The sequence below is a fragment of the Artemia franciscana genome, chromosome 10, assembly GCF_032884065.1.
Source record: "Artemia franciscana chromosome 10, ASM3288406v1, whole genome shotgun sequence".
NCBI lineage: Eukaryota > Metazoa > Arthropoda > Branchiopoda > Anostraca > Artemiidae > Artemia > Artemia franciscana.
The window spans coordinates 14,758,859-14,770,931 of NC_088872.1; the positions used below are offsets into that span (position 1 = coordinate 14,758,859).

General features: G+C 34.8%; 1 protein-coding gene across 4 annotated transcripts in view; it reads right to left on the reverse strand.

The window, feature by feature from the left end:
- LOC136031823 (Ca(2+)/calmodulin-responsive adenylate cyclase-like) overlaps window positions 1–12,073 on the reverse strand; it is a 191,284-nt gene that overhangs the window by 83,060 nt on the left and 96,151 nt on the right. The window lies entirely within an intron of this gene.

Sequence of the window (12,073 nt, forward strand, 5' to 3'; positions counted from 1 at the left end):
ACATGATTCAGGATAATACTCAAAAATCCTAATTCCTATATCATTACTACAGGAAGATGTAGTTTGGTAGAATAAACCACAGCCCGCAGTAACCAAAAACTAAAAAAGGGTTTCTAAATATCTGATTCAAGAACGACATAGACTATTTTATTTATACTCCTGAAATGTATGGCAATGAATGACCCTTACCATAAAACAGAGGAGATATGAACGGATCTCCCGCCACTTCCTCAGGGAAAAGTGAAGCAATTTAGGCGATAAATCGAAAAGTGATTTTCTGACTAGTTTCTGCTCCCTGGAAAAGTCATTTGTTGCCTTTTGGTAAAAATCTTGCTCGAAATCGATTATTTCTAAAGGTTTGTAACAAATCTGGTATTTATGGACTTTAAAAACTTTAAAAGAACCTCATCAATGCCTCCAAGTACTATCTGTTTTCACCAAATAGAAAGTCTCAGCAGTTTTAGGAGACCAAGTCTGAGAAAAGATTAAGAGTAACAAATAAGCCTTGGGTTCCTCAAAATGATACAAGCTAAAACAGTCCCAAAGTCTGGAATACCGAAGGTTCATGCTACAATGAACACTAAGTCACATTTACGATTTGAAAGGAAAAAACAGGCTTTATAGGCAGGAGAACGTCTCTTTTCTGAACATAAAACGTTAAAACTGTGAATAGAAATGTGTAAGTTCTGGATGGCGATCCAACACCAAAGAAATGGGTAATATATCATGTCCCTTCTTTAATTCTTGCTGTGATTTTGCTGGCACATACACTTTCAGGGAACTTATAGCCAGATCCTGCAAAAGTGTCAAATGAGTTGTCATTCTTGTCTGTGCCCTCTTATGAAGCAAACACTATCAGAAAATTCTTACTTTGTAAAATCCAGAAAAATAATTTTTTTTGCAAATTTTCTGGGTCAAATTTTTTTTTCTTTGCATTTTAGTTTACGTTTTTATTGGCTATATCTTTGTATTATCTTCAATATTATTGTTATATTTTTTACACGTACTCGAGTGCTCTTCAGAAGAGGACATGGACAAAATGTTCCTCCGAAATGAATCAAAACCACCTTTGCTCAGCACAATAGAAGACTATAGAAACGTCAAAGCGTAAGTTTCGCAATGAAAATTAAAATCATACGATGCGATCGTTAGAAGTACTCTCCTAAATGGTTGTAAAACATTGTTTGTCAAAGCTCAAGTTACAAGAAATCCGGATCTTTATGGTCACGAATGTCTCCGTCTTTTAAACGTGTCCAGCACCTTGAACCTGCATTCAACAAAGAGATCCATGAACCCTGCAAACAACAATACCCTGACTTGGAACTGGTAAAGCTACGATGGTTCTTGTAGCTGGGTTATTGTTTACACCGTGATGAAAAACGATGCATCTCACAGTCCATTATTAAAGCAAAGCCGCTTGAAAACTAGAGACGTCGACCCAGAGCCCAGAAGAAAGACACTTGGTTAATAATAACGACATAGAGCAGCTTAGAGGCTTTTGCCTCTTCAATCGGGTCTGGGACAGTGATTGACTGTACCGTAACGAAGCTGTTGCACAAGACCGTGCCTTATAAAATCTAGTTTCAATTCACAAATCAAATTTTTGTTAAAACCCCTAATAGAAATACTGCATTTTACATAACTATATCTACATACTTTTTATAACGTTCAAACAGTTCGTGGTAACAAACTGTAGTAAGGAGCGACCCGGCTCAATAGTAACCGAAACTCTAAATGATGGAATTTTGATACAATTAGTTACATCAAAAGCATCACATTTTAATGCTGATTTTAAATATATAAGTTTCATCAAGATTAATTTTACCCATCAAAAGTTACGAGCCTGAGAAAATTGACCTCATTTTCGAAAATAGGTGGAAACACCCCGGAAAGGTCATACAATCTTAACGAAAATCACACCATCAGATTCAGTGTATCAGAGAACCTTATTGTAGAAGTTTCAAGCCCCTATCTTTAAAAATGCGGAATTTTGCATTTTTTGCCAGAATACATATCACGGATGCGTGTTCTGTGGTTTGTCTGTTGTTTTTTTTTTTCAGGGGTGATCGTACCGACCCAGTGGTCCTAGAATCTTGTGAGAGTGCTCATTCTAACGGAATTGACAAGTTCTAGTGCCCTTTCTAAGTGACCAAAAAATGGAGGGCACCTAGGCCCCCTCCCACGCCAATTATTTTCCCGAAGTCACCGGATCAAAATTCTGAGATAGCCATTTTACTCACCGTAGTCGAAAAACCTTATAACTATGTCTTTGGGGGAAACTTACTCCCCCACAGTCCCCGTGGGAGGGGCTACAAGTTACAAACTTTGACCAGTGCTTACGTACAGTATTGATTATTTGGAAGTGTACAGACGTTTTCAGGGGGATTTTTAGGTTGGGGGGGTTGAAAAGAGGGAGATGTGTTGGGCGAACTTTCCTTGGAGGATTTGTCGTGGGGGAAGAAAATTTTCACGAAGGGAGCGAAGGATTTTCTAGTATTATTTAAAAAAAACTATGAAAAAATAAATATAATTTTTTTTCAACTGAAAGTAAGGAGAAGCATTAAAACTTAAAACGAACAGAAATTATTACGCGTATGATGGGCTCGCCTCCTCATAATACCCCGCTCTTTACGCTAAAGTATTTTTTAGTAATTTCAATATTTATTCTACGGCTTTTGTGATTCAGGGGTCATCCTTAAGAAATTGGGACAAAATTTAAGCTTTAGTGTAAAGAGTGAGGTACTGACGAGGGGGTAACCCCCCCCCATATATGTAATAAAACATGAGAATACAGAAGTTCGTTACGTAAGCTAATTTGTAAGTTACGTATATCTTTTACTAATAAAAACATTCATAAAAAATTAAAAGTTCTAGTTTCCTTTATAAGTAACCAAAAAATTGGAGGGCAACTAGACCTTCTCCCACGCTCCTTTTTTCTCAAAGTCATTCGATCAAAGCTATGAGAAAGCCATTTAGCCAAAAAAAAAAAATGCATATTTCGTTTTAACTGTTCATCTGCGGAGAGCCAAAATCAAAACATGCATTGATTCAAAAACATTCAGAATTTAAATAAAAAAACAAGTTTTTTTTACGGAAAGTAAGGAGCGGACTTAAAACTTAAAACGAACAGAAATTACTTCGTATATGAAAGGGACTGCTTCCTCATCAGCGCCCCGCTCTTTACGCTAAAGTTTGACTCTTTCTCTTAACTCTACTTTCAAGAGAAAGAGTCAAACTTTAGCGTAAAGAGCGAGGCGTTTTTATTTGTTTTTTTTCCAGGGGTGATCGTATCGACTCAGTGGTCCTAGAATGTCGCAAGAGGGCTCATTCTAACGGAAATTAAAAGTTCTAGTGACCTTTTTAAGAGACCCAAAAAATTGGAGGACCCCTAGGTCCCCTCCCACGCTCATTTTCCCCCCAAAGTCACCGCGCATTAATGCTGCATAGGAGCAGCATTAAAACATATACGCAATAAAAACATACGAATATAGAAGTTCTTTACGTAAGTTAATTTGTAAGTTACGTATATTTTTTACCAATGAAAACTTTTGTAAAAAATTAAAAGTTCTAGTTGCTTTTTTTAATAACCAAAAATTTGTAAACTTTGAAAGTAGTGAAAGTAGGTTAGATACATAATTAAATTCTTAATCATAATTAAGTTCTGTGAAAGTAAGGAGCAGCATTAAAACTTAAAACGAACAAAAATTATTACGCATATGAGGGGTTACCTCCTTGTTATACCTCACTCTTTACGCTAAAGTATTTTTAGTGATTTCAATTATTTATTCTTCGACGTTTGTGATTCAGAGGTCATTCTTAAGGAATTGGTACAAAATTTAAGCTTTAGTGTAAAGAGCGAGGCATCAACGAGGGGGTAAACCCCTCAAATACGCAATAAAAACATACGAATATAGAAGTTCTTTACGTAAGTTAATTTGTAAGTTACGTATATTTTTTACCAATGAAAACTTTTGTAAAAAATTAAAAGTTCTAGTTGCTTTTTTAAGTAACCAAAAATTTGTAAACTTTGAAAGTAGTGAAAGTAGGTTAGATACATAATTAAATTCTTAATCATAATTAAGTTCTGTGAAATTCCCACTTCCTGCTTCGGTGTTCGTTTCCTTGTTTTAGTGAATATAAGCCAATGTTTTAGAAATGTTTTAGATTATTTTATTCAGTTCTTATTCTGTGTCTGTCCTCGTCGTGTGTACATTTAATGTATAATATGTGTAAATAAACATTTTTATACTCTACACATAAACTTTATGAAAGTTAGAGACATTTGACATCCTCTATCGGTCGAACTCCAATTTGTAGGCCAACGCTACCATAAGACTCTCAAGAAGAGAGAAATAGAGAATCATTTACAGAGAAGTAGTAGAGAGAATACTTTACAGAGAAGTTGTAGAGAGAATACTTTACAGAGAAGTAGTAGGAGACTACTTTACAGAGTGGTGCAGCGGTTTTCACCGGAGAGGATAGAGTTCTTACCATCCTCTGGATTTTGGTCTGCGGTTGTGTCGTGAGTTTATTTACCTTCCAAATTTGGTGGACTTCGTCATTGTCAGCTGTGGTTTTGGCGTTGAGACTGCCCACTGAGAGCTGTTTCGGTTCGTGCACGACCGTGTTATTGGTGTGTGCTTTTCGTCGTTTGACTTCGGAAGTTGAGAGCTGTCACTGTTTTCGTCGTCGGGGATTCCAGGTTCCAGCGTCAGTTCCGGCATCGGTTCCAGGTTCCAGTTGTTCCAGTTTCGTCGTTCCAGTTGTTCCAGTTTCGCCGTTCCAGTTTCACCATTCCAGTTGTTCCAGTTTCGCCATTCCAGTTCTTCCAGTTTCACCGTTCCAGTTCCAGGTTCCCGCTCCAGAATCCAGTTTTAGAAAAAAAGTGAAGAACGTCAAAGTACAATTTATGATCTAGATTAATCATATAATCCTCATAACTATCAAAATAATCTATTGAAGGCAGTGACAATTGAATATCTAAATATGAAAGAGGCTGTCTACCAAAAACTATGTGATGCGGTGAATTTTTAGTTGTGGAAGAAATAGTAGAATTCAGTACATTCTGAACGAAAGGTAAATAAGTATCCCAAGACTTGGGATGATCCTGACAATAAGCTCTCAATGCAGATTTTGCTACCTTGACACGATTCTCACATAGCCCATTCGATTGAGGATTATAACTTGACGAAAAATGATGTTTGATTTTCAATTTTGCACACATCTGTGAAATTAGATTTGAACAGAAAGACTGATGGGAATCAGTGATCAAAACTTCAAAAAGACCAAAGTATGCTATCACTGACTCGCAAAGGAAGTTACACATAGTTTCTGCTGTAATTCTTGGCACGGTCTTCAGGATACAAAATTTTGAAAAATAGTCAACCCCAACTAAAATATGACAATTTCCATTTTCAGTAGGTTCACCAAATTCACCCCCCATGGGACCAGCAGAGTCTACCGAAAACACACGGAATGGGTATTTTGACTCTTCATTATTTCCTAACATAGGTTTTATATTCTGGTGCATTTTGTTTCTCCGTAAACACAAATTACATTTTTCACAATACTCTCGAACTTTAGTGCTCATTCTTTCAAACATAAAAATACGACTCACTCGGTCTAATGTTTTCTCCATAGACATGTGACCACCAATGAGTAAGTGATCATGAGCCGATTTTATTGCTGAGTCTACTAGGACACTTGGCAAGACTAATTTAGCTGTTCTAGGGATTCCTTTGTCCTTGCCAACGCCTCCTAGTGGATAACAATAAAGGACACCATTACTCAGAAACAGGCCGTCAAAAACACTTAACAGCCAAGTCGCAAAACCGCTATCTGCTCTTTCTCCCCAGGTCCGGAACTCTTTCCCGAACTGTCGGCATATATTCCATGTGTGGAACTCCTTTCCACCATGTCAGCCCTTAACTCCCCAGGTACGGAACTCTTTTCTGACCCGTTGGCATATATCCCATGTGTGGAACTCCTTTCCACCATGTCAGCCCTTAACTCTCCAGGTACGAAACTCTTTTCCGACCCGTTGGCATATATCCCATGTGTGGAGCTCCTTTCCACCATGTCAACCCTTTCCAAATATTCCTGGTCCCTCGGTCGACCGCAGTCCGCCCCTTCACCAACCCCATCTCGCTCGACACTGCACCTCTCTAACTCAGTGCCATATAATAAATTTCTCACTAAAATGTCTGTCTAAAATATTAATCTAACCATTACATCCTATACAAAAAAAAATCTACTTTTCCCCTAGTCACGATTTACGTCAGTCGGAAATTGGTAAGAAGAACAGTAAATGGTCGTCTAATAAAGCCTGTAAAAGATTCAGAAGCTTTCTTACGTTTGAACCCTGTGCTTCGGGAGAAAATAGATATGATTAATAACTTTTGATAGTTCAAAATTGTCTTGAGCAGCCAGTAATTAATAACAAGTCAGTTAATGTCGGAGGAATCAAAAATTGTAGAATTGGAGTTAGAGAATGGAGGGCATAGAAGAGTCGATTCAAGATCGTTTGCATACCAGCTTCCAGTGGATACTCCAGCAGTAACTACTGAGATAATGGCGGATAGCTCCGTTTCTAGTGTACAACCAGAGATTCAAATAGAACATAGTCGAGTTAGTTTAGAGAAAGATAAAGGGGAAATAGAGGGTGAAGTAGGTTCGAATGGAGAGTCAAGTAGTTTTAGGAGAAGCAACAGGAAAAGAAGCAATAAGCCTCCAGGCTATTATAGAGTGTATTGAAAATTATTATTACAGAGATAAGTATAGTGGGCCTAATATAGAGATTAGTAGGGAATGGAGATGGTATTTCGGTAAATCGTGTTGGGAATAGAATAGATAGATAGATTTTGTGCTGATTAACTAGACACAAGAAGCACTTTCTTTGAGATGGGAATATAGAAAGATAAATATGGCAAGTGAAGGCTTTGTAGCAACTTTTCTCAAATGGCAAGTTTACTTCCTTTTAATATTATGAATAATTTTGGAAGAATTAAAGCTTTGATGAAAGAAAGAAAACAAATCATTGTTTTCTTTAAATTTGAAATTTTCATTTTTCTTTAAGGTCTTATGTTCAAACACAAGTGATTTTTAAAGATATTCTTTCTATGTTTAATTTTTTTTTCTATTAGGAGTAGTTATGCGAATTCTATGCGAACTGAGCGGTGACAATATAAAGTGAAATGAATAGTGTCAATTGGGACAATATTTTCTTGTGTCTTGTTGTTCAGTTTTATTACCAGTATTTTATTTTGTGTTTTTATTAAGTGTATCTTTGTTTAAGGATAGAAAATCATTTGTTTTTGGGAAAAATTGATTTTGAAAAACCCGGGGGAAAATCTGTAAATTTTGAAAGCAGTGAAAGTACGTTAGATACATAATTAAATTCTTAATCATAATTAAGTTCTGTGAAATTCCCACTTCCTAAATGACTACATTAATATTATAAATTCTGATTATTTGCAGTAACTGACAGATTAAACTAGGTCAGTTCCTGTCACATGCTTCGGTGTTCGTATCCTTGTTTTGGTGAATATAACCCAACGTTTTAGATTATTTTATTCAGTTCTTACTCTGTGTCTGTCCTCGTCGTGTGAACATTTAATGTATTATATGTGTAAATAAACATTTTTATACTCTACACATAAACTTTATGAAAGTTAGAGACACTTGACATCCTCTACCGGTCGAACTCCAGATTGTAGGCCAACGCTACCATAAGACTCTCAAGAAGAGAGCACAGAGAGCACAGAGAGAAATAGAGAATCATTTACAGAGAAGTAGTAGAGAGAATACTTTACAGAGAAGTAGTAGGAGAAGTGTAATTAATTAATATGCAAATTTCGTCTTAATTGTTTACGTATGGACAGCCAAGACCAATACATGCATTAATTCAAAAACGTCCAGAAATTAAATAAAAAAAAACAAGTTTTTTTTAAATGAAAGTAAGTAGCAATATTAAAACTTAAAACGAACAGAAATTACTCCGTATATGAAAGGGGCTTTTCCTCCTCAACGCCCCGCTCTTTACGCTAAAGTTTCTTACTGTTTTAAAAATAGAGTTAAGAGAAAAAGTTATGGGTTGTTGTAGTTTTTACTAAGGGACGTTATCGTTTCTTATTAGGTTTTCTAGCTAGTACCGCTAGCTTGCTAGCTACAGGTTGCTAGCTAACACTGGAACTCGAAAATAGCAACTGTTTAGATTATGGAAGCCGGATGAGACAAAGCAGCGTGTAGTTCCCGTCAAAATTGAGCAAAAGCAAGTGTTTGTAAGTCAATTTGTATATAAATCAAATCTATCTTGACTGTAAATATCGTAAAACATGAAAATTATCTAATGAGGTCGTAAAGGTAAAACTTGTACGTGAATTCGAGCAGCCTCACACACCAAAAATAGATACCGAACAAACAGAAAAAAAATAATGCTCATATAAACTTCGATTTATTATAATTTCATCTTAATTATTTAACTTTCGGTTAGATTATCAGACAGTCCGTGGTAACGAAGTGTAGTAAGGAGCGACCCGGCTCAATAGTAAACGAAAGTCTAAAAAACGGAATTTTGAAACTAATAGACACATTAAAAGAATCGGATTTTTAAGCTGATTTTAAATATACAAATTTCATCAGATTTTGTCTTACCCATCAAAAGATCCTGAGAAAATTTGCCTTATTTTGGAAAATAGGGGGAAAGACCTAAAAGTCATAGAATATTAACGAAAATCAATATTGTTTTATTTTTTTTAAAAGTAGAGTTGGGACAAAGAGTCAAACTTTAGCGTAAAGAACGGCGCGTTGAGGAGGAGACAACCCCTTTCATATACGGAATAATTTCTGTTCGTTCTAAGTTTTAATGTCGCTCCTTACTTGCAGTTAAAAAAATATTTTTTTTTTATTTATTTATTGCTACTCGCCTGTTCGTAATTCTTTAATGCAATGCAAGTCCATAGATCGGACAATTATTTCGATACATAGGGAGCATTTCTTGTAAACTGTTGGTAATCAACTGACACCCACCCGACAGAAGCAAAAAAGAAAAGCCTTAGAAGACAAATCCTTAGAAAAGCTTTAGAAGGCTATATCTTACATGATTAATGAGATTCGTAATTAAGCATGAACGCAAATAAAAAGAAATAAGAATCATCTCCAAATAGAGAAACTAAGAAGGTAGTTTATGCTTGCCATGTCTACATGTTAATATAATGGTATTAATTATTTTTTCCTTTTCTCTTTATAATTACATATTATATTCAATCTATTACTGAATCTAGTATTAAATTAATCCTTTGATCGAGTAATTTCTACAATTGCCATCTGAAAATGTTTTTCCCCGATTACGTATCTACCATTATCTATAAAAATATATTCTTGCATTATATAACCTACATTAAATTAAATAGTATAAAGTATATTACGTAAATTGAAGTGTTATTTTACACAAAATTATTTATTGCACTACAAAAAATCTGACTATATCAAATATGGAAACTAGCCTTCCAGGTTTCAAGAGAGGACTACATAATATTATATATATATATATATATATATATATATATATATATATATATATATATATATATATATATATATATATATATATATATATATATATATATATATATATATCCTAGCTTTTTCTCCAATTAGCTGATTTTAATTTCAAAAATCAAAGGACTTGGTCTAGGCCTTCGATTTCGACTGATTTTTGAATTAAATCAAGTTGCCAACCGGCCATGGCTTATTGGAGAAAAGCCAAGACAGATAGTCTGATCAGACGACTCGGTCCCGGCCTTCGACCTTGACTGATTTTGGAAATAAAATCAATTTCGTGCCATCCTAAGTTGCCTAATTGGAGAATAAGCCAAGAAAAAGTCTTAGTGAGAAGCAAAGGTGGCATAAGCCTTTTGTAAAAAAAAATATATTATTTTCTACTCTAGAAACATCAAAGAATAAATTCATTCTATGGAGTAGTAGGAAGGCCATTTTCGCGCAAATGAATCTAGGTAAGTTTGAACTTACCACCACCCCCTAATGTGTAAATATATACCCTGAATCGGTATATAGGAGTGGGATGTAGCAAATTTGCGCCAAAAGTGATTGTTATTTTCGGAAAGAGCATAAGAAAGGCATGGAGTAGTATGTTTACTTTATTCCTGGGTAAATAATATGAATTGCTCAATACTTACCCATTTTTCATTGTCATTTTCAATCGGCTTTAATATTTTTGGCCCTGGATTCATTTCTGGAAATGTCATTCACCTAACTCAACGGTTTTCCACAATTTGTAAAGTAGTCTCCTACTACTTCTCTGTAAAGTATTCTCTCTACTACTTCTCTGTAAAGTATTCTCTCTACTACTTCTCTGTAATTGAATCTCTATTTCTCTCTGTGCTCTCTTCTTGAGAGTCTTATGGTAGCGTTGGCCTACAATCTGGAGTTCGACCGGTAGAGGATACCGGTAGACCGGTACCGGTAGACAAAACAGAAAAAAAATTATGCTCATATAAACTTCGATTTCAGATTTTGTCTTCATCAGATTTTGTCTTACCCATCAAAAGATCCTGAGAAAATTTGCCTTATTTTGGAAAATAGGGGGAAAGACACCCTAAAAGTCATAGAATATTAACGAAAATCACTATTGTTTTATTGTTTTAAAAAGTAGAGTTGGGACAAAGAGTCAAACTTTAGCGTAAAGAGCGGCGCGTTGAGGAGGAGACAACCCCTTTCATATACGGAATAATTTCTGTTCGTTCTAAGTTTTAATGTCGCTCCTTACTTGCAGTTAAAAAAATATTTTTTTTTATTTATTTATTGCTAGAAGTGACTCGCCTGTTCATAATTCTTTAATGCAATGCAAGTTCGATACATAGGGAGCATTTCTTGTAAACTGTTGGTAATCAACTGACACCCACCCGACAGAAGCAAAAAGAAAAACCTTAGAAGACAAATCCTTAGAAAAGCTTTAGAAGGCTATATCTTACATGATTAATGAGATTCGTAATTAAGCATGAACGCAAATAAAAAGAAATAAGAATCATCTCCAAATAGAGAAACTAAGAAGGTAGTTTATGCTTGCCATGTCTACATGTTAATATAATGGTATTAATTATTTTTTCCTTTTCTCTTTATAATTACATATTATATTCAATCTATTACTGAATCTAGTATTACATTAATCCTTTGATCGAGTAATTTCGACAATTGCCATCTGAAAATGTTTTTCCCCGATTACGTATCTACCATTATCTATAAAAATATATTCTTGCATTATATAACTTACATTAAATTAAATAGTACAAAGTATATTACGTAAATTGAACTGTTATGTTACACAAAATTATTTATTGCACTACAAAAAATCTGACTATATCAAATATAGAAACTAGCCTTCCAGGTTTCAAGAGAGTACTACATAATATTATATATATATATATATATATATATATATATATATATATATATATATATATATATATATATATATATATATATATATATATATATATATATATATATATATATATATATATATATATATAGTTATATATAATATATCCTAGCTTTTTCTCCAATTAGCCGATTTTAATTTCAAAAATCAAAGGACTTGGTCTAGGCCTTCGATCTCGACTGATTTTTGAATTAAATCAAGTTGCCAACCGGCCATGGCTTATTGGAGAAAAGCCAAGACAGATAGTCTGATCAGACGACTCGGTCCCGGCCTTCGACCTTGACTGATTTTGGAAATAAAATCAATTTCGTGCCATCCTAAGTTGCCTAATTGGAGAATAGGCCAAGAAAAAGTCTTAGTGAGAGGCAAAGGTGGCATAAGCCTTTTGTAAAAAAAAAATATTATTTTCTACTCTAGAAACATCAGGGAATAAATTCATTCTCTGGAGTAGTAGGAAGGCCATTTTCGCGCAAATGAATCGAGGTAAGTTTGAACTTACCACCACCCCTTAATGTGTAAATATATACCCTGAATCGGTATATAGGAGTGGGGTGTAGCAAATTTGCGCCAAAAGTGATTGTTATTTTCGGAAAGAGCATAAGAAAGGCATGGAGT